At 42.2% G+C, this 27,325-nt stretch overlaps 1 protein-coding gene across 1 annotated transcript in view; it reads right to left on the bottom strand.

Moving 5' to 3' along the window:
• The window catches only part of RAI2 (retinoic acid induced 2), a 63,534-nt gene extending 36,821 nt beyond the window's left edge, over positions 1 to 26,713 (bottom strand). The window contains exon 1 of the mRNA XM_077807181.1: positions 26,671 to 26,713. The gene's annotated coding sequence lies outside the window, so the exon portion shown is untranslated. The remainder of the gene's footprint in view (positions 1 to 26,670) is intronic.
• Between the last annotated feature and the right edge of the window lie 612 nt (positions 26,714 to 27,325).

Here is a 27,325-nt window from a genome sequence, read left to right as displayed (position 1 = left end):
GGAAGAATTCTTCCATCAACCTAGCTGCATCTACATCGGAAGTTAGGTTGACTTAACTATGGCACGCTGAGTATACAATTTTTCACAGGCCTGAACAACGTAGCTAGGTCAATCTAATTTTTTAAGCGTAGAGCAGGCTTCAGTGCACCATTAACAAAAGTACCTGGTAGACCTGTTTGCAATCCCACTATTTACTTGAAGGGATTTTAAAAGTTATACAGTCAATAAAAGTAGGTCATCCACATATTACAGTATAAAGACTTGGGGTGCATGACTGTAGAAGTTCCCCTAATGAAATGTCAAAACCAACTAACCTCACTATAGCTAATCTGCGAATCTTGATGACAGTGCAGATTACCCAGCCTGCAAAACTGGCAAGATTCCAAAGAAGCTCATCTCTTAGGGATTACACCACCACTTAGGTTTGCTTTAGTTTGACTCATTTGGAGCAACCTTAGAGGAAACCAATTTCAGCTCACATATTTCATTTTCAGTGTTCTCAGTAAGACACCCCACTTGTTCAAATATTAAAAACAACAGCACACGCACACATAAAACCCAGGGATATTGACAGGGTTATATGCAATAACCAATCAGAGATAAAAGTCAGACAGAAAGCTGTTGACAGATGCTGAATAATAAGCCTCTTAAGAACCTTAAGTTTTGACAAAGAAGTCCCTTGTTCTTCGTCTGCACTGCTCTAATACTTCCATTTAAAATACACTGAAAATGAAAGATTATTTTTTCTCCCACTGGCTAGCTATAGAGGATCCTTTTTATAATTCCCTATGCAGTACAGCTCCTAGATGCTAGACCCACTGAATGAAAATACTTTATTGCAATGTTATATTGTTTAGTTTTGCAAGCTGAGATCTTGGCAGAAACGAATCTTTCCTCAAGGGACAATGTGCGGCGGCGGGGAAGAAGGAAGTATATTATTACGGCTTTCCTCATTGTCTGTTTTCATAGGGACACTGACTAGAATTCAAAAGGGAAGGTAAGTAGGTAGACATTTGCCTACAAATATGGACAAACAAAGAGCAAGTGGAAAGGTGGATCAGGGCCAACATATAAGCACCAAAGTATCAGTGATCTGGAAGAGCTGCAGGAAAATGCCAGTACCTCCTGTCATCTCTCTCACTGTTCTATCGTCCGCTGTTTTATCAGCAAGATTGGGCAAAGATTTCAGTTAGTTATTCTGATGAGAATAGAAAAAGAAATGTGTCTGGTTGGACAGCCCTTGCCAGGAGGAGAGGAGGGGAAGGGTAATGTAATCATTTAATCATTGCCGGGCACCTTGTGTGTCCAAAACACTGGTGCAAAAGTGGGTATAGTATAGTGTTTAAAACCTCTTTGCACTGATACTTTTATGTACCCAGGAGAGGATCAACAGAGTAAGAACTGCCCTCACATGAGGAGTGTGTGCGTACAAGCTGGCTGACTGGAGTGAGCCCTTTTATAAGATCAGAGGGGCCTTAATTAGAGTCAGGTGATCACATTAGCTTAATGGCCTCACCTGACTCTTTGCAGGTTAATTGGAGTCAGGTGTTCTCATTAGCCTGGAGCAGCCCCTGCTCTGGTCAGTCAGGGAACAGAAAACTGTTAATCCAGTGGCCAGTATATCTGCCTTCTGCTACTCTGCTGAACACAACTGGCCTGGGTCTATGACAGGTGTTATTGCTGGATGGAAAGTGCAGCATTGTTACACAGGTGCTTACAGGTGGAACATTTCTACAACAACTCTTATTCTCTTCTTGATGGTTGGAGAAGTCTGTCAGTCGGCAAAGCCACACTGTGGCCAGCTCGTGACTATCAAAAAATCCCAAGCCATTTTTATCTTAAAGCCCCAGTTCTTGGAGTCAGGTGATTACATTAGAACAGGGATCAGCAACCTTTGGCACACGGCCTGTCAGGGAAATCTGCTGCCGGGCCGGTTTGTTTACCTGCAGCGTCCGTGGGTTCGGCCGAGAGCTGAGGGATGTACTGGCCACCACTTTCCGCAGCCCCCATTGGCCTGGAACGGCGAACCGCAGCCAGTGGGAGCTGCGATCGGCCAAACCTGTGGATGCTGCAGGTAAACAAACCGACCCGGCACATTAGCAGATTTTCCTGACGGGCTGCGTGCCAAAGGTTGTCGATCCTTGCATTACAATTTTACCTTCCCTCCCTTCCCCCCATATATAGCAGTGTTTCTAGTCCTCATAGTTTCAAGAGAGAAGAGCATGAAAACTTGAATTCTAGAGGTTCAGAAACAAAGAAATAAAAAGACCCCAAATTCATTGTTTTTTTAAAATCTTGTGATTTTTTTGAATGCTTGGGGCTGACAATACCACAGCCAACAATATTATTTTGCACTTTTAGTTGGTGCTGTTTGGAGGATTAAGACATTCACACTTGTATAATTAATTTTATATCAACAAAACTGACCTCTCTTTCCTTTTGTTAAGGCAGCCATGGTCCTGTTTTAATGGTATGTAGGAAACAGATGGGATGAGAATAACTCCACTGGAGCAAAGATGAATTCATACGTTTTACTACCTGACTTTTCACATCACAAGTCAGATCCTCAGTTGATGTAAATCTGTGTAACTCTGACTCCACTGGAGCGAAGCTGATTTGCACCAGGTGAGGGTCTGGTTCCACATGATACATATTGTGCTCTTCAGTCACAATTTGGCATCTCTGCTGGGCTGAGTATTGGTAGGTGGAGAAGAGAACTACTACATGCCTCTGGTGTTTTACACTGACGTGAAAACATTGGCCATGCACAGCTATAAGCTTTCTGACAGGTATAACAAATCCCCCTGTTCTTTGGAATCACCTTTTTTCATTCTCAGTCTTTGGCTAGGAAGAGAGAGTGGCCCACAAACATGCATTACACAAACTCATCACAACAACTGACCTACCATTCAAAAGGATTCATTAATGTTTAAAGTCACACAAATAGTTTACTTTTCACAAAGGCATTGGAGCTGACAATTACTAATGCTATGTCTGGCATTAACTTGCTGTGAATACCTCTCAGCAATAACAACTGATAACAAAGCTCAGAGCCTACACATAATTCTCATGTTTGTACATTAATTCCATTTTGAAGATTTCAGGATCCTCATCCTGAATCTACACAAGCATTTCAGCTCTAAGAGTCAAGTCAGCCAGACAGAATGGTGCCATGAAACTACAAACAACATAGGATGACTTATTACAATACACTACACTATTATTTCTAAATGCACTGACAGTAATATGCAGTGTGTAAAAATATACATTCATCATCAAGATGTTAGATACTAATTCCTGCAGCTTAATTTTCTTAAGGGCACCATGCCATTTTTCAATTAAGGCAGGATAATGTTATTAATCATAAAAAATTGCTGATGTGTAAAAATTATGTTTCCTTCCGAGCTGTGCTCTCTGCTGTGGTTTTATTCCAGTTACTGAGAAATGTCCGTTACTGTACCTCTGAACTACTCTAACTTAGAGTTGGTAGCAAGATTTAAGCTACAGCATTCCTCAGTAAGCGTTAAATCCTGCTGCCAGCCTCTGCTATGAAGACGGGTGCAAATCTGTGGAAAACGTGCAAAGGAAAGATTCGGAGCACCTGATGCAGCCCTTCAGCCTCCAGTATCCTCATATCCACTGTACTTCCACCTCACTGAATGCAGGCTGAAATGAGTGAGCCTGTGGCTATGGGTACTAAGGGTGTATTGTCCATCCTGCTCCTCCCTCCCCCAGCCACAGGAAAAAGTACAATTTGTCATGTAGCAAAATGGCAACTTTCACTGGGGCTGGAGCCTGAGCTCTGGGACCCAGCAAGATGGGAGGACCCCACAGCCCTGGCTCCAACCCAAGCCCAAACATCTTCAATGCAATTAGTCCCGCAGACTGCGCTCCATCAGCCTGAGTCAGCTGACATGGGCCAGCCGCAGACGCCTTTTTGTAGTGAAGACATACCCAAAGAACTCAATCTATTTAGCTCAACAAACAAAAGGTTAGGGGAACTTCATTACAGACTATAAGTATCTACATGGGGAACAAATATTTAATAATGGGCTCTTCAATCTAGCAGACAAAGTTAGAATATGATCCAATGGCTGAAAGTCAAAGTTAGACAAATTCAGACTGGAAATAAGGAATAAATGTTTGACAGTGAGGATAATTAAACATTTCAATAATTTACCAAAGGACATGGTGGAGTCTCCACCGCTGACTATTTTTACAGCAAGATTAGATGTTTTCTAAAAAATATGCTCTAAGAATTATTTTGGGGAAGTTCTGTGGCCAATGGGGGCTGTGGGAAGCGGCAGCCAGCACATCCCTTGTCCCGCGCCGCTTCCCGCAGCCCCCATTGACCTGGAGTGGCGAACCGCAGCCAGTGGGAGCTGCGATCAGCCGAACCTGCAAACGCTGCAGATAAACAAACCGTCCCGGCCCACCAGAGGATGTCCCTGATGGGCCGAGTGCCAAAGGTTGCCGATCCCTGAACTAGATCATCACAGTGAACCCTGTTGGCGTTGGAATTTATCAATCTATGATCAATTGTTTGGACACATCCTGACCTCTGGAACTTTTCTCTGCCCATGTCCAGCAAGCCAAAAAAAGGGGGGGTAGAAAGTTTGAATTTCGTAATTTTTTTAGCTGTGGGGCAAAAGAGTAGGTGTTTCTGACGCCCTCGGCAGTTTGATATTGTAGTAGAACTGGGGTTTTGCAGAGCAAAACCCAAATATAAGTTTCATCACGCTGGAAGAATTTACCCTCTGGCACACTCATTATTTCAAATATATAGCACCAGAAAAGTGCTCAGTGCAGCTCATAGATGGAGATGGAGAATTTAGTGACAAACCCCTGACCTCCAATGCCAGCCCCAACCCACTGGCAACTTGTTCCAGCCTAGCATCCAACCTACTTCCCATCTACAGATTCTTTCCCTCCTGCACATGACCAGCACCAAGTGTAATCCAGCTCACCGACTCCCTGAAGGACCTTCCAGTCTCCCAGTTAACCAGTCCTCTCATCATCCAATCACAGTAATAACCTCCCTTGCAGCTCCTCATTTCCTCCTCACATGTAAACACTCCCAAAATTACTCCCATCTTACTACTCACGCCCATCATCTCATCACCCTTAACCTCCTACCTAGGAACAGCATCTTCTTATTCTTTCCCCACTGTCACCTAGCCCCACTCTCTGCTTCAGAACTCTTCTTCTGTTTGCCCCACCACCATCTGGTCCAATTTTGGCTCCCCTCATGGTTTTTAGTAATCTCCTGCTGTTCTTTCTTCTGAACCATCAGATGTGGTGGAGAGTTGCCCATATATCCTCATCTTCCTCCATTTTACTAAACTACTGCACAGGTGTAAATTGTGCATGCAGAGATGACTGTGATGCTGGCAGATCAGCTGCTAGTTCATGCCACGCTCCCTAGGCCTCACTGATCATTGACAAATGCATAGCTGGAAATCGGTCTGGCTCACCTGTGGGTCAGTATTGTTAAAATAGGTATTAGAGTTATAAGAATATGTTTAGTGTTCAGATTTCACAGAATGCTTGTAGGGTGCTGTATGCATTAATCCTATCTATAATACTTTATCCCATGTTTTAAAGGTAATGTTTAAATGTTTGCTAAGCCTGTAAATCCCCCATAGTCAGGGGAGAAACATTATCAAGTGTGAAATACCAGTTCATCACAAGGGATGTTATCTTCTCCCCAAGGAAAGAAGACATCAGACAAACCTCTGTGGACAAAAGACTTTGTTGACTGCTTTCCCCACATCAGTGAAGAGGGTATAAGCCCAGGCCCTTGACCCATCACAGATTGAACACTGGGGGAAGGGAATAAAAATAAGGAGAATTTATTATTCTTATGCTGCTTGAACTCTGAGGGGCAAGGATTTCTACACATAGGCAAGGAGTTCCAAGCTGTTTGTCCTGGGTTAGTCCTAAAGGATATACAGAGTCTGTTTACTATAAAAGTTTATATTACCTTTTGAAACCTGACTGTAACTCATTCGTGTGTGTATACTTACTTGCTTTGACCTGGTAAATAACTCTTATTTCTTTTTCCTAGTTAATAAACTTTTAGTTTGTTACAGGATTGGCTACAAACATTGTCTTTGGTGTGAGATCTGAATACAGTTGATCTGGGGTTAGTTACTGGGAGTAACCTGACTACTATTGTGATTTTTGGTGTCAAGCAATCATCTACCACAAAGTCAAGCTTGCCCGGGTGGCAAGATAGACGGGACTGACCAAGGAGATTGTCTATGACTCATTGATAAGACTGTTATGGTGCTTTAGGAGTTCACACTTATTACTGGGTTGGTGAAATCTAAGCACAGAACACACAACCAGTTTGGGGTTTTTGCCATTTTTCTTGACTGTCTGCCCAGAGGTTGGCACTCCTGGTCGTGAGCCATTCCAAACAGCAAAACAGACACCTCCAGATCTCCTGTCCTGAATGGGTTACTGCCTCTTGCTCTGGCCACTATACATGTAAATTCTGGCCAGAGGAGCACTGTAAAAGCAAATAAAAATAATTAGAAATTGGGGTATTGACCCCACAAGCTTCACTCACATGAGTAACTCTGACTACCGTAAGAGTAGTTCCACTGAGATCAACAAGGAGTGTCCATATGGCTAAGAATTGTAGGACTGGGTTTGCGCATGTGCGTAGGTTGGTATCCTCACAGTAGTTGCTCTTGTGAAAAGGTAGGTAATGAACATAGCTGAAATAATGGTCAGATATATGCTGGGCTCTGCAGCAGGGACTTCCAATAATTCTTTATCTAGTGCTACTTATGGGTGCCCTTATTTACAGTCATTGTTAAAAACAACTGATTTGCAGAAGATACTGTATATATTGTTTGGAAACCTTCATACAAATTCAAAGTATGTGGGGTTAAAGCTAACAGGCTAGCTTTGTTTCACATGTCTGAAATCAAATTCACTGCAATCAAATTCACAGCATAACTTTGGGTTTGTTTCATCACTTTCAGCGAATTCAGTCTCCGAAATATTACAATATGAAGCTTAACCAGTGATCTTTCCATTAAAGTTACTTCTTTTTTCACTCGGTGAGAAAAAGCTAGGAGCACAGAGAGGAGGGGAGGGAAATCCTGCTTGATGCTACCTAAAGCTTGGCGAGCAATAAATTAATACTATACAGTGGATAAGAATAAAATAGTACGCCCTTCATAAACCCATTTCCTAGTACGCCCTTCATAAACCCATTTCCAAATATCTTACAGTACATGTTCTATTGCTTATTTCCTAATTCTTCATCATGTGCTTTCTTCTAGAGAATAAAGAAATATATACATTTTATAATTCTGATATACAAAACCCATTAGGGAGCTACTTAAATCCACTCATTGCTGGGAAAATTAATCACCTTCTTTCTGTGTCAAACTGTATGTGGGAGAGTCAGAAGTTCAAGCAAAATGCCCATATTTAATATGATGTTTTAATGAATCTGCCTTTTTGTTTTATTTTATAATAAATACCCTTTAACCTCTCTGGAAGGCCTAAACATACAGAGTACTCACTGCAATTTTAGCTTCCTTTTTATTCCTTCTTCCTCAAGGTTTCCAGCTATGTTTCTCTGCAGGAGTCAAGTGTGGTTTTAATAAGGCAGAGTTTCTCAGTGCTTTTGATAGTGGTGAGGCGGTCAGCTCTTTATTGACTTTCTGCAGTACTGCAGCTACATACAGTACAGACAATCCAGCTTTATGAGCATGAATTAGACAGGAAATTGACCTGGAAATTTCCAGTCTGCCTTGTTTGATGCACTGTTGTATTGCTTTTCAAACATGCACATGAAGAAAATGAGAGTGTTTTTCAAAAAATGCAGTTTTGTTGCTAACCCATAAAACTGCGGCAACAAAATATTTCTAAGAATGGTTTACAGAAGCCCTTTAAAGAATTTAACACATTTCAGCAAAATAAAACACAGATTTTGTGTACGAGACAAATTACTGTATGTTAAAGATTAGTTTTTAAACATTCCAAATAATGCTGTACAAAAACCCATGAGGTTATTCACTGCTAAAATATCTACTTTCTCTATTAAACTAGCTACACTATATATTTTTTATACACTGTACAACAGCGCTCATGCACACGCACACATGTATACATGAAGGTGTAGAAAGAAAACACATAATGCTCTGAGGTCCTATAAAGTTTTTATTGCCACCTGCATGGATTAACTGTATTACTAAAGACTGAATGCTCAAAAGTTACACATCTTCCCAATCAAGCATCACTGAAAACTTTATGCACTCCACGCCGCATATGTTACTCATGATACTTATTTTGTTCATTTTATTTTGGTCCTTTTTATTATCCCCACCTACTGTTCTTAAATACTTTAGGAAGGGATAGTACAGTAGTTAAGTTCCTAGCCAGGGTCTTGGAAGACCTGTATTCAGTTTCCCACTCTGCCAAAGATTTCCTGCGTGACCGTAGGCAAGTCATTTAGGGTCAGATTTTTAAAGGTATTCAAGCACCTAATGATTCAGAAATTAATAGGAGATAGGTGCCTAGTGGAGTTTTCAAAATCAATCATCTACATCTTTAGGCTCCTAAATAACTTTCAAATCTGGCCCTAAGTCTCTGTGTGCCTCATTTCACTATATGAAAAATGGGGATAATGACACTTCCCTACCTCACAGAGTACCTAAAATAGTTGCAATTGAAATAATGATGTCACATACACACAACATATTTTGTACATACCGGGTAATGGATATGGTCCTAAACACACAGTCAGCCCCCCCCCACCCCCAAAAAACACACACCTTAAAAAAATTTTAATGGCAAAAAAGCTTCAGAACTCCTAATTGTCAGCTAAGGGGTAGACAGGAAATTCCGCTCTGAGGGAACACTAAACTAACATATCAAGATGCATATATTACCATAACACACATAAACAATATAACCCCAGTAATATGCCACAGTTTTACTTCTCTCTGCTAATGTAAAGACCTCAGCAAAGTCAGATATAAAACTGTGTAGACAATAGGATTTGAATGTTTTGAGCAACACTCTTGCAGTTATTGCACTATTATCAGAACATAGGTCCTGATCCTGTAAAACATTGAGCACATTCTTAACATTAAGCATGTGCCTAAATTCTATTGACTTTAATGGGACATAAGCACATGCTTGAAGTAATGCATCCCCTCAAGTGCTTACTGAACAGAGATGCTTCCCTGATTAGGGCTTTAATGTCTATTAGCCCTTTGTTTTACAGTTATCTGGATATTGCGTCTTTCCCTCTCTAGGTACAGTACTAACCTAGTTACATGAGAACAGGGGTGGAGAACCCATGAGCCAGATCCGGCCCCTTGCTTAATTTCATCCAGTCCTCGGCGCCCCCACCACCATGGGGCTGGAGTCACAAGCACTGGCTCGCCCTGCTGCAGGGGAAGCCCTGAGCTCCGCCCCCTCCAGTGGGTGAGCACCTGCGATTGATATTTTCTGTGGGTCAAAGGCTCATGATAGAAAAAAGGTTCCCCATCCCTGCATTAGAAGATGATATCTGTTAGAGATATAAAGAGGAAGAAAAGAGAAAACTCGGGCAGACTTAAAAAACTAAATTTGCTATTTCAAGACTGTGAACAATGGTGGTTGGACTATTTCATTTCATACCACAATCCCATTTTGAAGTGCTAATGTTCCAGAATTTTCTTACACTAAATAAAAGTCAGTGGATGGCTGTTGGCTTCACAGTTATTAATTATACATTATAAAAGATTATTTCCCTCACTCACTAGTAAATGGGATTTTTGCCATATATATTATACATATTTCTGTATAACACAGAGTAGGAAAAATTCCAAACAACAAACTGTGAGACATAAGACTGATGCCTATATTACAAAGGATACTGGTGAAATCACAATCATCCAGAGAATGAAGTGTTCTTATACTGTACTCTTTGTATATTTAAAATACAGTTATAGCCCAAAAAGTGATTATGTAGAAATAGCACCTTCTTAAATCAACAGATTTTATTCTGCTTAGGTTTTTTTTACCCCATCCATCATGGTAACTGAGCACCTCCCAGAATTAGGAAATTAAATAAGATGAATGTCCATCTTCCACCCTGCACATCTGTCCTGGAAACTGTATATGAAGTGAGTGAATTTTTGTTGTTGAGTAAATTAATCTATGCTCCCTCATACAGTGTCTCCTCACTACAATTCCCCACAGTGTGTCACTCACAACACCGCCAGCCTGCTAATCCAAACCAGCTCAGACACTTCACAGGCTATGCATGTGTAGTGTGAATCTCACATGTTTAGTTTGCTGTCAGAAATAGATGATTTTAATTCTCTAACATTGCAAAACCAAGGCGGTCTTCAGAGATGTCCCTGGATTTCTTTCTGCCTTGTGCATCAACTGATTTGTTAGCTACAAGCCCAATCCTGAGGTGCTGAAAAACCCTCAACTCACCTGAACTTCAAAAGGCACCAAGTGTGTTCGATATCTCACAGGACATATTTAATCAAACAAATTAATTTGTACTCACTGAACATATTTTAAACAGTCAAAACTATTAACAGTTTCTTATTTTAAAAAGTCCCTTCATTCATGACTTGTTGAAATATCCAAAGAACAAAACAGCATTTTCTCTAGGTCTCTGACTATGGTGAGGGAGATATTCCTATCCTTTTCTGCATAGGTGCAGTCAAATGGTGTTCCAGGCTATGGGCCAAAACTTGCCCTCAGTCCATGTGTTCAATTCCCATTGGCATGAATAATAACTACACCATGGAGGGTAATAGTAAATGGGCATATATGTGCAAGCTGCTCAAACAGTACATTCTGAATAATTAATTTTAAACTGTTGCACAGATAGAAAACATTATTGCTAATTTCTAACCAGCACAGAGGACTTTTCTCCTCCTGATGCAAGCGTGTGACTCTCCGTAAAGTTAATTGAAGCCCGGGGTGTGTCTCAAAAAGATAATGGACCCCATAGAGCGTGTGTGTGTGTGAATACTGTACCTACAAAATGAAACCAAATTTCTAGAACGCTGTGTAGATGGTGCTTATATAACGGTCTTCAATATGACTTCCCTGAAAATATACAGTTCTATGTACTCATCTTTCCAGGGTTACAACTGAATAAAGGAGTTGATGAAAACATATTAATTAATGTTACGTGTATTTAACTATAAGTAAGTTATATTCAGTCTCCATGACACAGTTCCACATAATATTTTCTACAGATGATTTTTCATGGGATGTATAAGTACAAAACCCATTATTTAGGACCTGATTTGAATCTCAACTATATCAATGTAAACCTGGAGCTACTTCACTGAAGTCAATCAAATTACACTGGTTTAATACAGAGCTGTCATATTCTGCAACTGAAATCAGTAGGCCTATTTGAATGTAAAGTTCTTGTGAGTAAAGTGCTTGAAGGCTCAGAACTAGTGTTGCCAACCTCCAGGATTGCCCAGGAGTCTCCAGGAATTAAAGATTAATCTTTAATTGAAGATTATGTCACATGATGAAACCTCTAGGAATACATCCAACCACAACTGGCAAACCTACTCAGAGCCCAAGTGGAGCTCTACATATTTAAAATCTATAGGTTTCTTTTTAAATCGCTAAAAATCTCCATCTCTCATTGAAGTCATTCCTTATCCCTGACTAGCTACTATTATAGAGGAATTAACTGTAAAATATTGGTAGTGGGTGGAAAGCAACTAACATAAGTCACGTTTCAATTAAAAGACATCAGACAAACCAAGAATAGTAGTAGGAATCTTTACTGAATAAGCAGAAAATGGTGGCTATTCTTCCCATTTACCCTGGCTATTTTGTTCTCCTTTTGCTATTTTAATTCTTACCATTAGATCCTCTTACTGGATGTAGTATGTACACAATGGAAATAGCAATACACACACACACACACACACCCCACCTCTCAAAGGGTCCAAGAACTGCAATTAACACATTAAGAAATAATAACTGCCAAGAGAGCAACCAATATAAACAGTGTGCAGCTAGCTGATGTAGCAAGAATTCTGTTTGGAAAGGGAGTATTCCTTGGGGAATAGAAAGCAGAAAGAAACAGAAACATCTCACAATATTGCCCTACTGTTTAGCTGAGGAACACTGGAATCCATTTGTACACCTATTTTTTTGTTTTGTTTTAATACCAATATTTACTACCAATACTTTAAACTAGAGCTGGCTGACCATTAAATACATTTACAAAAAAATTCAAAGTTGTTTTTCATTTTGAAGTATTAGAAACTGACCCATTCTTTGCTATTTCAATTTTTAATTCATTGTTTAAAAACAGAAAACACTGAAGTGTTTATCAATATTTTTGATTACTGAAAACCATTGACAATGTTTTGATCAAAAACTGGAAAAAGCCAATTGTCAAAGTTTGTCATTTAAGTTATTTTTCACCAAAAAATTTCCATTTTCAAAAAAGACTTCTTTAATTCAACTTTTTGGTTTGAAAAATTCAAACCAGCTCTACTTTAAACCCTACTCAAAATACCTTGTGTTAAACATAACCAATATTTTTGACAGAAAGATGAATGGGAGGATTGAATCACTTGATCTTTTTCATTCTTGGTTCATGATCCCTTCCATCTTTTAATCCTGACTTCTGTCTTGAGGGGCGGATCCTCAGAGTGTGTAAATTGTGATTCCTCCATTTACTTCAATGAAGCTACGACAATCTACACCAATATAAGATCTGCCCCTCAGTGTTTAGCCATCTGACCTTGCAACCACAAAAGGCAACAGCCTCTGTCTTCTTCAGGGGCCTGATCCAGTGCCTATTGAAGTAAATGGGAGAGCCTCCCACTGACTTAAACAGGGTTTGTCTGTGAAGAACAATTGACTGTCAACTGGGGTCTGACCCAAAACAAAACAGGGAAGTGGACCAACTTTCTTGAGCTGAGATTAATATCCCCTAGACTCTTCCAAATTAATATCCCCTTGACTCTTCAGAACCTGACATTGTCTCTTCCATGTAGTCATACTGAGCTCAGTTCACGAAAGGCGTAAGAATTATATATTTTATATTTTTCTAATTGCAGCAAATCATCAAATCCTGACTTTCGTTTACATTTCAGAAGGAGCTATATGAAATAGTTACTATAGTAATGATTATCAAATTTCAATTTTTTTAAAAAAAGACAGTTGATTTAAATATTTAACCAGTGGATTTAAATATTTATATTCTGGACCAGATCCTACCACTCTTACTCACACTGAGTAATACCTTACTCTAAAAGGAGTTCCACTGAAACTACTAAAGGGTGGCAAAATAACCCTTAGGAAATTGCTGGATTTCTATAAACCGAAAAGGGCCTGGGCCTGGAACTCTTTCTCAGGCGAGCAGTCCCATTGAAGTCAAAGGGAATAAGAAAGGCTACCATGCCTATAATTTGGATAATACTATATGGTTTGGTAATTTTAATGAACAAGAATCAGGGCCTGATCACGTTCCCTTGAAGGTCAACAGGAACTGTACTGACCTCAACAGCACCAGCAGGAAGCCCTGCATTTTTTTTCACTGAAATTAAAAGCCAAGAGAATGACAATTGAAAAAATAAAATAATTTATAAAGCACCTTGCTCCAAGCACAATTCCCACTGAGAAGCTCTATATCAATGTAAAAGACAGCTAAAATATCGTAATTATAAACACCTCCATAAAATTCCAATAAATCCAACCTAGCCAGAAAAAAGGAAGGAGGAGGCAATAAATATGGGGATAACAGTAGTCATGCTTAAAATACCTTTTGGGAGAGGGAAGTAAAATGCTTTTTAAAACTGAGGCAGATGCCTGTTATCCATTTGGTAAATCTGACTAGTATTTGAGAAACGTTCAATCATCCAGGATGGCTTGGGGCCTCTCTCTCGTCATTCAGAATATAAGCTTTCTCAGCTAATAACGTGGCACTTTGTAGAAACAGTATTACATTTATTTTTCAATTTTCTGGATTTTGTACTGAGTGCTGCTGTGTTCAAGTGAACTGAATAAAAGCATAAACTGCAAGTGCCATCTGGAGAACATTCTTTCAGCATGCTGAGTAATAGCAGCAGCTTGGGCACTACCTGCGATAAATAAATGTCATTAAAAAGAGTCAAAAATGGCTTGTTTCTATGTGATATAGCTGCAACAAAATGCATTTTACTTCACCCTGCAGCAGGGCGGTTTCCATCTTTATGACAAAAAAAAAAAAACAATCTAAGGGTTTGTCTATATGGTGCAGAAATGCATACTATGGGAGTGTGATTTCTGAAGAGCATTAATGTGTTGTGCATTAATTGGCCCCAAGTAAACCCTGTTGGTGCATGCTAAATGTTCCCTAGTGGGCTTTAAAATAGTGTTGTTGAAACAGTATAATGTTAAAGCACACTGTGACTAGAGCACCTTTACTGAGCACCAGCAGGGTTTACATGGACCAATTAATGCACAACATGTCAGCTCACTCTAGAACTCACTCCTATAGTGCACATTGCTCTACTGTATAGTGTATATAAGCCCTGAGTGTTTGTTTCACAACCATTTATGTTATCATCAATGTTATTAACAAAATGTCAATGCCGCAAGTTTCTGTACTCCAACAGCAATGCTGCCTGCCACTAAACTGAGCAATCCATACGCAATGGATTCAAAATCTCATGCCTCTTTACCCGGTTCTGAATGCCCAACATCACTCATGATGTCCTTAGATCGGCTAGCAAGAGTTGGAACAATTATTTGTGGGTTTTTTAAGCTGTCAATTTATCAGCTTGAAAAAACGTGATAGTCTTTTTCACTCTAGTACCAAGCCTGTCCAGCCTCTCTTTTCCAGCAACAATAAAGAATAAGCTGGCTGTGGGGCTTAGTTGATGAGATATGAGTGGTCAGTGTGGTAGACTTCCATCCATCTTTTAGACCTTTGCCTGCTGGCTCAGGTTTAAGACATGCACCTCCCTCTTGTTAAGAAATTACTTCAGATTTTAACTTCTTAAGGGCAATTGTCAAAACTTGCACACAGGTGGACCCAGAGCACATTGAATGTAATGGGTGTCTTTCTATTGCTTTCCATGGGTTTTGGAGCAGGCACTTAGTCAGCAAAGATTAGTTGGCTAAGGATGAGAATCAGTAAAAGACAATGCAATTATTTTGATAATCAGCTACTCAGCCATAGCTGGTAAATCTTGATCCCATTGCCTTCCATTTCAAACTCACATTGCCTTCAATAGGACCAGTATTTGGCCCCTCACTTGGAAGGGAGGTGGTTCTGACCTGAGGAAAGTTACTGTAGTAAAATCAACGAGGTGGTGGTGGGGGCAGGACCATATCTGCTCTTTATACCTGTGTGACCCTTCAGTAACTAACAGTTGGTCAAAGGTAACAGAGCAGAATTTGACTCATACTCTCCAAAGCACTATGGGCACTCATCCCCCACAGATCTACCCTTTTATGCAGTCTCCCCTGCTCTACATTCAGCTGCCTCCACTGCAGGTTTCCCCCTTGAACCTTCAAGTGGGCACTTCACACAATTAGGTTTCAGGTGGGCAGGGAGAGGGGGTGACATGGGAATTGGGGAGTCAGGGGCAAGTTCGGGAGTCTGAGCTGTCCAAGGGACACACATTGTCCATTTCCCTCTGGCCCCACAGACCTTATCTGAAAAACACAATACTGTACAGGAGGACTGGGCTCTCAGTCTGAAACACTGAACAAAAACATTTGCTTTTATCTTTTAAAAGTATTATTTATTTGTTACTTTCTATTAAAAAAATAATTGTTTTAAAACCAGTTTTGGATCTTCCCAACTTGACACATCATCTGCAGCATTCATGAAGTGAGGACATGTTTCCCTATAAAATACAGGGCAGAGGTAACTACCCCTCTCTGTGTGAGGTGACTCATATTCTCATGTTGGATGCCATACCTTTGATGAAGCACCTTGTGTAGGAAGGAAAGATTTATTTGGTGGGATTTTAACGTTTTTTTAAAAAAACTTTTGATTTATAGGTTTCGCCAAGCAACGGGAATGAAAATAAGTAACTTGTGAAGTTAGATGTTTATATAGCCCAAGACCCATACCTGCCACCAAGTGCCCAGTCCTCAAAGGAGGGGAGCATCATGAACTCCCAGGGCACTTGGCACATTTGCAGGGTCAGGTCCCTGCAATAACAGAGTGCAGTAGAAGTCCATGGGCACAGAAAATCCACAGATTCAGTTCTCACTCAGATGATGCTGAATTCTCCAAAAACTAAAACACTGACATTTTAGGAATTATATTATTATGTTCTTAGAGTCTGGCCCCATAAGCCTTGCTCATACCAGTAATCAGTAGCTATTCTCAGAGGGCATGTCTAAACTACAAACTTAAGTTGACTTAAATTGACATACAGCCACACGCAGTAATTACGGAGGTTTTCCATGTCCATGCTACCCTCCTTCTGTCGGTGGAGTCCTCACCAGAAGCACTTAAACTGACTTAAGAGGAGCAGTGTGGAGAGCTGAATGCATGGGCTCTCAGTTCCAGGTGGAGCTCCCCACTCCTTACTCTGTAGTGTAGACCAGGCCTAAGGACAGAAGTCAAAGGATTTACTCACTTTATATTTTGCTACTTGTATTGTACTACTGATAGCACCCACAATGCACCGGGATCTGTACAAACAAAGGAACCTACAGTTCTTTCCGTAAAGTATTTAGAATCTCAAACAGACAAAGGGCAGGAGAAATGAAAAAAAAAGGTTAGATTGCAGATTAGCCACATCTTCTTGAAGTACTTGAAAATAAATAATATTAGACATATTTATCTATCTGCTGTCACCCCTCAGTCTGTTCGCATGAGTAAGACTTTGCAGAATCAACAGCTAAACTTCTTGGATATGAAGACAGGAGTGCACTGATTTAGCTAGGACCCTGTCTTGCTAAGCCTTACTCATGTGAATAAGATTTTGCTGGACCAAGCCCATAGTGAAATCTGTCTTGTTTTGTCTGCAGTCAAATTCAAACTATATACAGGAATAGAAATGTCACCTTTCCTACCCATCTCAATTTGGTATCCATTTTAAAGCTTACCTTTGACCTTTTAAATCGAATAATACACTTAAACGATTTATAAAAGCACCAAATCTCATTGAATCGTAATTATAAACAATGTGTTTATCTAAAATGCATGTTTTCCATTTTTAATTTTTTTAAATGTCAAATTTAACAGAAGGAAAGATACTTTTGGTTTTTTTAAATCATGTTAAATGTTTAAGCAGAGATACTGCCAGCATAACTAGCACAACTTACTACAAACATCTTCTGTTCCATCATTCTCTATATAGTTAGACTCCTTTAAAGTGCCTATCTCAAATAGAGAGTTTTCACAAATCAAATTGCACATAACGAGTATAGGAATTCAAAACCACAACATACTGGCCTGACTAAAAATACGTTGTCCAATGTGAAAACAGCCCCCACGTATAACCACGTCATAACCTTTAACCTATCCTTTCAACAAGAGCCCAAAAGGGAAAAAATTAAGCCTTACGGTATCCCCGAAGGGAAACAAATCATACCAAAGGGAGCAGTAAGTTCAGAACTGAAGAGTCCTAATGGAAATGCCCTGTCCCTTTTAAAGCAGGAGGCTGGTAGCTTTAGCACCTCAACTGATTGGAAGTACAGGGGCATCTCACCTGAAGAAAGGTAGTTCCTGAAGCACCAAGTCCCAATCATTTAAGGCTTTATACTACAAAACCAACACCTTCAATTCACCTGGAAACTAACTAGAAGCCAGAGCAGGTGTCACCCATACCAACATAACCACTACAGAGGGATAAAGAGCCATGATGCCACATAATAGTCTCAGCTACAGTTCTCCACACACCTTTCTCACCTTTAGATTAGACAACTGCTTTGTGCTTTTTGATGGGACTACACATTAACACCATTTAGATCCTTCAGTAACTTAAGATAACACAGAATGGAGCTGTTTACTTATGAAGCAGTGCTTCGCATACATAGTATATTGCACCAGAGCTCTGTAGCCTGTATTACAACAATCCTGGAGGGGCTGTCCACAGGCAGTGAACCAGGACTTCTGGATCAGGAACATGAGACACTGCTGCTTAAGCTAAAGGATCAAGGGCTAACTTCACAAAGACACTTAGGTACTTTTAGGCACCGGGGGGGGGGGGGGGGAGGGGGAGGGAAATCACAGGAACACATTGCAATTCACAAAGCCTGAGTTGGGTGCCTAGGCTCCCTATGCAATGAACTGGGATAGATAGGTGCCTTAGACTGAAATTCACAAAAGCTGGCATACTAGGTGGAGAGCCTCCTAAGTTAGACCATGGAAGATGCCAATGAGAGGGTGTATGCAACACCCTACCCTCTCACAGAGTTAGGCATCTAACTCTGGGCTGCAGGGAGGTGCCTATTTCTGCCAGTGACTCAGCTGTGAACCCTCATCCACTGTGAATAAATAATGAAAGAATCATTGGGCCAAAGAGAAAGCAAGCATGAGGATGACTGTGTAGGCGGGTGGTTGGAGAACTAACCAGAGAGGTGGGAGAGCCAGGATCCAATCCCCTACTCCAATGACTTTTTAAAATTATTTACCCACAGTGGAAGAGCTTCAACAGAAGAGAGTGAGGGAGCCCACATCAGAATATCTCATAGCCCACTAGTTAGGGCACTCACCTGAGCAGTAACAGATCCCTCCCTATTCAAATCCCTTCTCCCTTTCAGGCAGAGGAAGGACTTGAACCAGGGGTCTCCCACCTCCCAGGTGAACACCCTTACCACCAGGCTAGAAGTCATGAAGGAAGGCCTTCTCTTTACTCCCCACCCTCCCACTTTGTGTAAGCTCACCTACAGGGACCCTATCTGGTAGACGAGCCCTGAGTCCACGCACCAGGTCAGGCCCTGCAGGCATGTCAGGCAGAAGAACACCTATCTTCACCTGGTTTGTGAACTGCTCTGTGGCTCAGGCATCTGAACACCTGGGGCGGAGCACCAATGTGCATGCACAGAGGCAGAAACATAGGCACTTAGAGAACTTTTACTGCGAAAACTTAGGCACTAAGGGAGCTTAGGCACCTACAGTGTGCGGCGGCAGCAGAGCAGGGATTTTGTAAATACCACTAGGCCTGATTTTGGGAGTTAGGTGCCAAAAATCATGGCAGTTAGGCACCTAAATCCTTTTGTGAATCTAGCACCAACTGACCAGCAACTTGTCTGTTCAACTATAGAGGAAGAGTCCTCCCCTGAATAGTGATAAATAGCTATGCTCTGCAATTACTACTATCATCTTCTCTTTAAAACTCAGGAGAAAAAGGACTCTGCAGTTAGAAATACACAATAACAAGAAATTAGCAATGACTATCATTAAGGATTCAGAGGCTGAAAAAGAACAGTTGGAGCAATGCAGTTGGAGCGGCTTTTTAGAGTAAGCTGATTATTTTCTTGCCATTAATGAATTATTTTTCACAGGAATGTAGGACTTGCTTAGTGCACTCCTGCAAATAACCCAGATTTGCCATGAAGAAGAATGCTCTGTCTACCATAGCATGTAAAAGCCATTGTCCTCCCAGCCATCATGTTAGCCACAGTGTTCATCTAACCTCTTTGTTATCATGTCACAATAGAAGCAGAAAAAACACTGAAAGCCTAAGTAAATTCTGATGTTTGACTCAAGATTGATCTTACCACTATCCTACAATAAGTGAATTCAGAGATAAAAGCTGGGATTTTTCAAAGGTGCCTAAATGAGTTAGGCACCCAACAGCCACTGAAACAGAGGTGGGGTTAACCACCTAACTCCCTTAGCAGTTCAAGATGAGATTTTCAAAAGACACTAAAAAGTAGGCTCAAAGACATAAGAATCCAAGTTGTAATTAAGAACCGATGGGCACCCCACAGTCACATGCCTCAGTAGAAGGCTGGTTTCCCATCAGAATTCGAATGAAAAGCTATAGGCATGACCAGTCCTGGAACTTGTCCATAGAACTCAACACGTGCCAGGGGGAAAAAAATCAAAACCTACTTGTTCAACCGAAACAGCAATTAGCTCACCATTCCCAACTGTGGTTGCAGTTCTAGCCCAGCCCCCCCTGAAAATGCTTCAGCAACTAATTTAAAGAAACTGAGGTTCATTGTGGAAGTGTCAATGAGATTAGGTTCACAAAGTTGATGGGCAGTTTATGCCATGGAGACTATAAGGGGCAATGAGAAAGAAAGCGTTCGGGGTGGGCAATGCTTGAGAGATTTGGGTTAGTTCTTGAAGACATTCAGCCTCCCATCGGATGTGTGACAGAAGAATTTTCCAAAAATTGTACCATATTAGTAACCACAGTCTGTGTGGAAAGAATTGTTCCTGAAGCAGCCTTTGAGGTTTGTATTCATAGAACACGAAATCAGAGAACAATATGTGATAGAGAGACTGTACTGATGTTTGTGGCACTGTTGCTAAGGCTCCCCAAGAGATCCAGCCAGACACAAGACAACATTAAAGCATGCCTCCACCGTCCCTGTTCACATCCATGAGCTATTATTTAAACACATACACCTAGTAATCTTATAATGCAGTCCTGTAAAATCATTCAACTAAAACTACAAAATTACTCTCCAGTTTAGCAGACCTGATACACGAAACATTGCCTATGTGACAATGAAGGTATGGCGGGGATCGGTAAGGGTAGTAAGGTGTGTGTACACACACACACAAACATGGAAGATGGAAGGAAACCCAAAATTACTAAGCAAGATTACACTGTGAATGATATGGTTTCTTCACACATCTGATATATAGCATCTTTTCTGGTTGTCCTGCAAAAGGTGAGCAATTTGAAAATCTAAGCTGTAGGAATTGCTAAGGAAAATGAAGAAATGCTAATGACCAGCAAGAAGGAAGGTGCCTAGGACTTTGTGCCAAAGTTACATCCACCTTTTTGTGACCTAGACACTTTTGGAACAATTGCAGAATGGCATAAGGACTGAAAGAAAAAAAAAAAAAAGGTTTGTTTTTTTTTAAACTGAGTCTACAGAAGTTATAGCTGGTTTTCTGAGAGATGTTATGAAGCGTTCTACTGCATTTTTATTCTGGAGATGTAGGATCAGAAGGTGTGACCCAATGCAGTCTAATCCCAAAACAAAACAATTCACAGCTATCACTACACATTGTCAACTCAGTCCTTTCACCCAAAATAAGAAAGCAAACACCCCTGTAAATCATTTATCCATCACAGTTTTGTAACAAGAATTTTTGCCAGCTCCCATTTTGCTTCTCTCGCTCTCTTGTTCACTGCTCTACAAAACCACCATTTCAGTTCTCTAAGCATACAGACTGGTAAGCACAAAGAGTTTGTACAGCTACAACATTTTGATTTTCTTCGTTTAATTTTTTTTAAATGCTCTCCAAAAGACACTAAGACTAGGACACTAGATACTGCATTTTCATTCTCTTATCGGAGCCAGATAGGTGGCTCCATTGTCTGCACAATGCAGTCCACAGCTCAGGCAAGCTAATGTCTAGTAGTGTTGTTTATCCTTTATTTTTTCAAAGATTTTTACTAGAATAACATTTTTTAAAGTTACTGTAATTTTTTCTAACAGGTAGCACTTATGTGACAAATGTGTACTTAGTGCTTGTAATTGTCACATGATTTATGTAGAAGTAATTGGGGTTAAACTACAGGCTACATCAAACGCTTCATATTTGGCCCCATCCCTGGGAGTTGGAAACATCTGAAATAAATGAACCCATGTGTCACTTAAGAGGGTCTGGGCCTAATTACAATCATTTGTATGTTCATGGAAGCAAACTGCCTTCTGTCTTTAAGTCCAGAGCTAGCTTTTCTGCTCTTCTGGTACCCAAGTGAAAATCTTACTCTTTCAGCAAGACTTCTGTTTTACTTTGACCAGCAAGGCAGCAACAACCTCCCTATCTCTGGCTCTTTTCCATGCTAAAATAAGAAGCCTGTTGTTATTCCAAGAGAGGTGCTTGCTTCCACCTCCATTCTCTGTTGATTTACAGAGATGACAGCATAGGAAACTCTCGAGGTACCATTTGTTGGCCACCTTTTTGTTACATTACTATTTATGATGTGCATTACAGTTATGCCTAGAAGCCCCAAACAAGATCAAGGTCTATTGTGCTAGGCATTTTATAAACACAGAGTGAGAGAGTCCCTGCCCTGAAAAGCTGATAAGCTTTCTGTGCCACAATTCCCTCACCCTTTGTCTGTTTTATCTATTTTGATTAAGTGACTTGCCCAATGCCACATAAGAACTTTGTGGTAGAGCCAGAAATTGAACCAAAATCTCCTGTACCCCAGACCACAGGGTCAATCTTCTTCATTACATATAGACACACCTTTTCTACTGTAATCCATATTACTCTGAGCGCTAATCAAGCATGAGTTTCAAATGGCTGTTCACTGACGATTCTAGCCTCTTGAAGCTGCAACCTGCTCAGATCCACCCTCTTAACACGGATTCTATGCCTTCATCTAACCAGCTCCAATGACTTTATCCTAGAGATTCTGCTTTTAATGCAATCCATGCAAGTTATAATACTTATCATTTGTGTTCTCGTTAGAAGGCAGTTTAATTGTCACCTGTGTTCTTTGTTATCTACAGTAGATAGAGTTAATTGTTTTTTCTGGACTAGGTAATTATGGCTTATGTGCCACTAGTGTCACAGTAGTGAGGTTTGGATGCACATCATCTTGGCTTTTTAAGAATATGTAAATATTTTACTAAAGAAGTTTTACATGAACCAAATGGTATTGTGCAGAGTCTGAGTGTCCTGGAAAAATCATAGTTCTGGAGGTTCTTGATGCAGTCAGACTCAGACAGATCTTTTTACTGGTGCTGTTTCAGAATTTTATATACATAAATGGAAGCTAAATGTCGCTCTAGCTTAATTTACTAGCATTTACCTCATGTTCAAATTTGGCTTCAGCCACGTTGCAAGGTAAAAATGGGTTTAGAGTCAGAGTTCAAGGCCAGAAGAGACCACTAGATCATCTAGTCTGACCTCCAGTGTATCACAGGCCATCAACCCCACCCAGCACCCATACACTAAATCCAACAACCAAAATCAGACCAAAGTATTACAGCCCAGAGGAGACTACATTATTAAGTGCCACAGCCCGAGAATGGGAGGGACTGAAGTATACCAGTGCCTGACACCCTCTCAATAGCAGGGAAATGATTAAGTGAGATATGCCCAGATAATCCCGGCAAGTGACCTGCATCCCAAGCTACAGAGGAAGGCAAAAAACAAACAAACCCCAAGGTCACTGATAACATGACTGGGGGCGGGGAGATTCCTTCCTGACCCCATATATGATGATCTGTTAGACCTGGAGCACGTCAGCAAGAACCAGCCAGCCAACCACCGGAGAGTGAATGCCTGGTGCCACCCCATCTCCCGTTGTGGCCATTTCTCATGCTTCAAAGAAAGGAGATTTAAAATAAAATAAAAAGAGCAGCTTACATTGGGGGAGGCAAGGTTTGGCTCATTCAATGAGACCCCACATGGAGCTTTGCTCTTACCATAAAAAAACACCACGAAATTGATCAGAGATTCTAAGGACAAAATATCAAGAGTGCTAGAAGTAATTAATGAACTGCACTGAGAGCGGTCTGTGGGAAAATGTGCATCGTATTTGCATCTTATTGGACCCGATCCCCAGGTATCTATTCAGCCCATAGTGTCTAGTTGCAGTCACTGCCACTGATGTCTCTCTTTCCAGGAGGAGAAGAACTCCCCAAATTCATATATCAAATGAAAAGAAAAAGGAAGCATTCTGATTTTACTTCCTATATCAGCGGTTGGGACAGGCCTCCCAGGGAGGCGTGGGAAAGGGGCAAGGGAGCTGTGTGCTTTTTGTTGGTTGGTTGGTTGGTTTTTTAAGAGCTCTGTCAACCCCAGGTGGCTGGAGCTCATGCAGAAGGGCCACACATGCCTGGGAGGTGGGGATAAAGGGACAGCTGGAGCCCCGCCGCCACAGAGTTGACAGCCAGAGCCCCATTACCTGGGCTCGCCTCCTCCCCCCCACTGCCCTCAATCCCTCACTGGGAGGCAGCCCAGGCTCCAGCTCTCCTCCCTCCGCTCCTCCAATCCCTCACCTGAAGGTGGTGGGGCTCCAACTACCAGCCCCCAGGGTGGTGGCAGCAGCACCAGCGCAGAAGTATGGGTGGCAATGGGGTGCTAAGTCTCCTGTGAAAAGTGCTGTGACAAATATCACTTTTCACACTGCCTCCCTTACTTCAGTGCCACTCCTGGCACTGCGCTGCCTTCAGAGCTGGGCACCCAGCCAGCAGCCACTGCTCTCCGCTCTGCCTTCAGAGCTGGGTGGCAGTATATATACTGTTGGGGTTGGGGCCATAAATGATTAAAGACACAAAAAAGGGGGGCCCGATCAAATAAGTTTGAGAACCACTGCCATATATAATTGTATTGCTGGGAATACTCCGGCGTTCTATATTATTTTAGTAATTAAACATGTTCTTGCCAGTTGCCAAAGGGAAAAATATATTGTTATTTTCAAATTTATTTTAAATCATTTCCCTAGAGAATAAGCTACATTAAAGAGGTAACAATGAAAAAGAGAAAATGTGATCTAAACAAATAAGGGTTAATACAGAAAAATCCAGGAATACTTCAGCAACCAAATGCTCTTTCCTCTCAAACTAATACATTAGAATTAAAATTACAGATTACAATTTACCTCACTGCATTTTTCTTGTATTTTAAGGAAGATTTTCTTCTAAAAAAATTTATTCATACTGAGACTAACCTGAGAAAACTAATGTAAACAACTGCAAAAAAAAAAAAAAAAACCTAAGCAAAACCAGCCTTTTAAGAAAAGATGTTATCTATTTATCTCCATCACTGAACACTCAGACTCTGCACAATACCATTTGGTTCATGTAAAACTTCTTTAGTAAAATATTTACATATTCTTAAAAAGCCAAGATGATGTGCATCCAAACCTCACTACTGTGACACTAGTGGCACATAACCCATAATTACCTAGTCCAGAAGAAACAATTACCTCTATCTACTGTAGATAACAAAGAACACAGGTGACAATTTATCTTCTTGGCAACCTTCTCTATGAATCTGAACAATGAGAAAGGAAGTGATGCAACTTTTGAACCATAAATCTTCCAAGTGTTTCACTACTGACTGTGAAAAATATCTACATAACACATTACTGCCAACCTTTAAATATACACAATATTTTTTTAATTTCTCTCTGGCTTTCATTTACTTCACTGATGCAAGTATTTGAACCACTGATAACTGGGAAGTGTTTGTTTATTGTAAAAATCGGACCACTTCATCTAAATTATGTCTCTCTCACACACATGCAAAGCTCTCCACTCCAGAACCCCAATAATTATTTTTAAAAGTTTTGTAAAGAGGCACTCTATGTACATGTATATGCTCTTCCCCTTCCTTCAATGTTTACACACCATCTCTCTCTTACTGTGTCCAAAATCCACTCCTGGGACCTCGACAATTGAAACACAAAGCAGCAGCTGTTTGGCAACATTTCTAACCCTAAAAAGCAACTGTGATGAGATTTCATTTCACTAAACATTCAGACCTCATTCAGTGCGATGTGACACAACAGTCATGGTTTACAACAAATGTATATGAAATCAACTCTTTCAGCTAGAAAAGCCACATCAGATGCAGGATTGGTTTGTGTTAGCCAATATTATTGAAAAGAGTTGTGGCTAGAAATGTAGCTAAGGCAAGAGAAATAATACCACAATTCTCTGTGTGTTTGCTTTATACCTGGGGTCTTCATATCTTCCACGTTTTGATTATTTCCCAGAATCTCAGAATGTTTATTATAAGGCTCCCGAAGTGCATATCGCAGAGCCAATTCTGAGTGCTATAGCGCGCACGTAGTTAGGGTGCGGGGAGGTATTTTGCAAAACCCTTGAAAATACAAGTTCACAGCAAGCCCTGCTCCTTGGAGCCGCAGGGAGCAGACATCGCTTTTCAAATAAATAAATAAATTAATTAATTAAATAGAACAACCCAGTTCATTCTCCCAGCCACAAATCTAAGAGGAGACGGATGCCCCCAACAAACAATCCCTCCCATCACCTACCAAAAGGCAATTTTAGCATTGTTCCGCTGGATGCAAATCAGCGCCAACAGCAGCGCAAACAGCCTCCTTCCTCCAGCACCAACCCCGTTCCCTTCACACCGCCCGGCTGCGCCAATCACCCCCCCCCCCGACCACCCAAAAAACCCCACTCTGCTTCCGATCCCCCCGCCCCGTTTTCCCCTTGTCTGTGGCAAACCCCGCACCGCAGCCTCTCGGTGCCGGCGGCTGCCCGTGCCGGGGGCAGCCGGTCCAGCCCCGCCGCGGGCTTTGCAAGCCGCCGGCTTCCTCCTCCTCCTCCCCGGGCGGCTCCAGCGACCTGTCAGCCGGCTGCACCCCGCCTCCCACCCCTCATGTCACCTTCCCACGGATGACCGTGCGGACTCGCCCGCTCCCGCTGGTAGCCGGATATATCCGGGGGAGGGGGCGGGGGTCACCCTTCAGCAACACCCCCCCCCCGCACATACACACACACACACACACAGACACACCCCGGCCGGGCAGGGTCCCTGCGCACCCCGCGCTCTCCCCACGCGGCTCCGCGGCTCACCTCCGGCTCTCCCGGCGGCTGCGGGCGGGAGCCCCTAGCCGGGCTCCATGGAGCGCGGTCGGTGTCACGCCGCCGCTGGACCGGGGGCGGGGAGGGCTGCGCCTGCTCTGGCCGGGCGGGGGGGGGGGGGGTCCTGCGTCGCTGTCAGCCGCCGCCGCCGCCCGACTGGCGTGGCCGAGCCACTCTACGTGCCGCGGCGCTGCCCGCCCGCCCTGTCCTCGCGGCTGGCTGGGGAGCCGCGTCTCTCGCTCGCTCCCCCCGCCCCGCCCCGCCCCACGCGAGGCTGGGGGGGGGGCAGCGGGTGGAGGAGTGTCCCCGCCCCCCCCCGGGTGCACATGCCGGGGAGTGTCACGTCTCCCTCCCCTCCCAAAATCGCTCGCTTGCCCGCCACGGCGCATGCCCGACGCGGGGGGGGGGAGGGTGCGCCGGAGCCGCAGCGAGGCCCCCGGCGCCTTCTCCGCTCGCGGCTCGGGGCGCGGGGCTGCCTCTGCTCCCGGCTTCCAGCTGAGAAGGGCCCCGCGGCGGCCCCGTGTGCAGGGGGAAATGCCGGGGCGGGAGGCGGGGGGTGATGGGAGCAGGTGGAGAAGGGGGAGCAGGCGGGCTGATCGGGGCGTGAAGGGAAAGGCGGGGGGGGGGTGTAGAGAGGGTGGCGATA

This window comes from Eretmochelys imbricata, chromosome 1, assembly GCF_965152235.1.
Source record: "Eretmochelys imbricata isolate rEreImb1 chromosome 1, rEreImb1.hap1, whole genome shotgun sequence".
Lineage (NCBI taxonomy): Eukaryota > Metazoa > Chordata > Testudines > Cheloniidae > Eretmochelys > Eretmochelys imbricata.
This window is presented reverse-complemented; position numbering and strand designations above follow the sequence as displayed.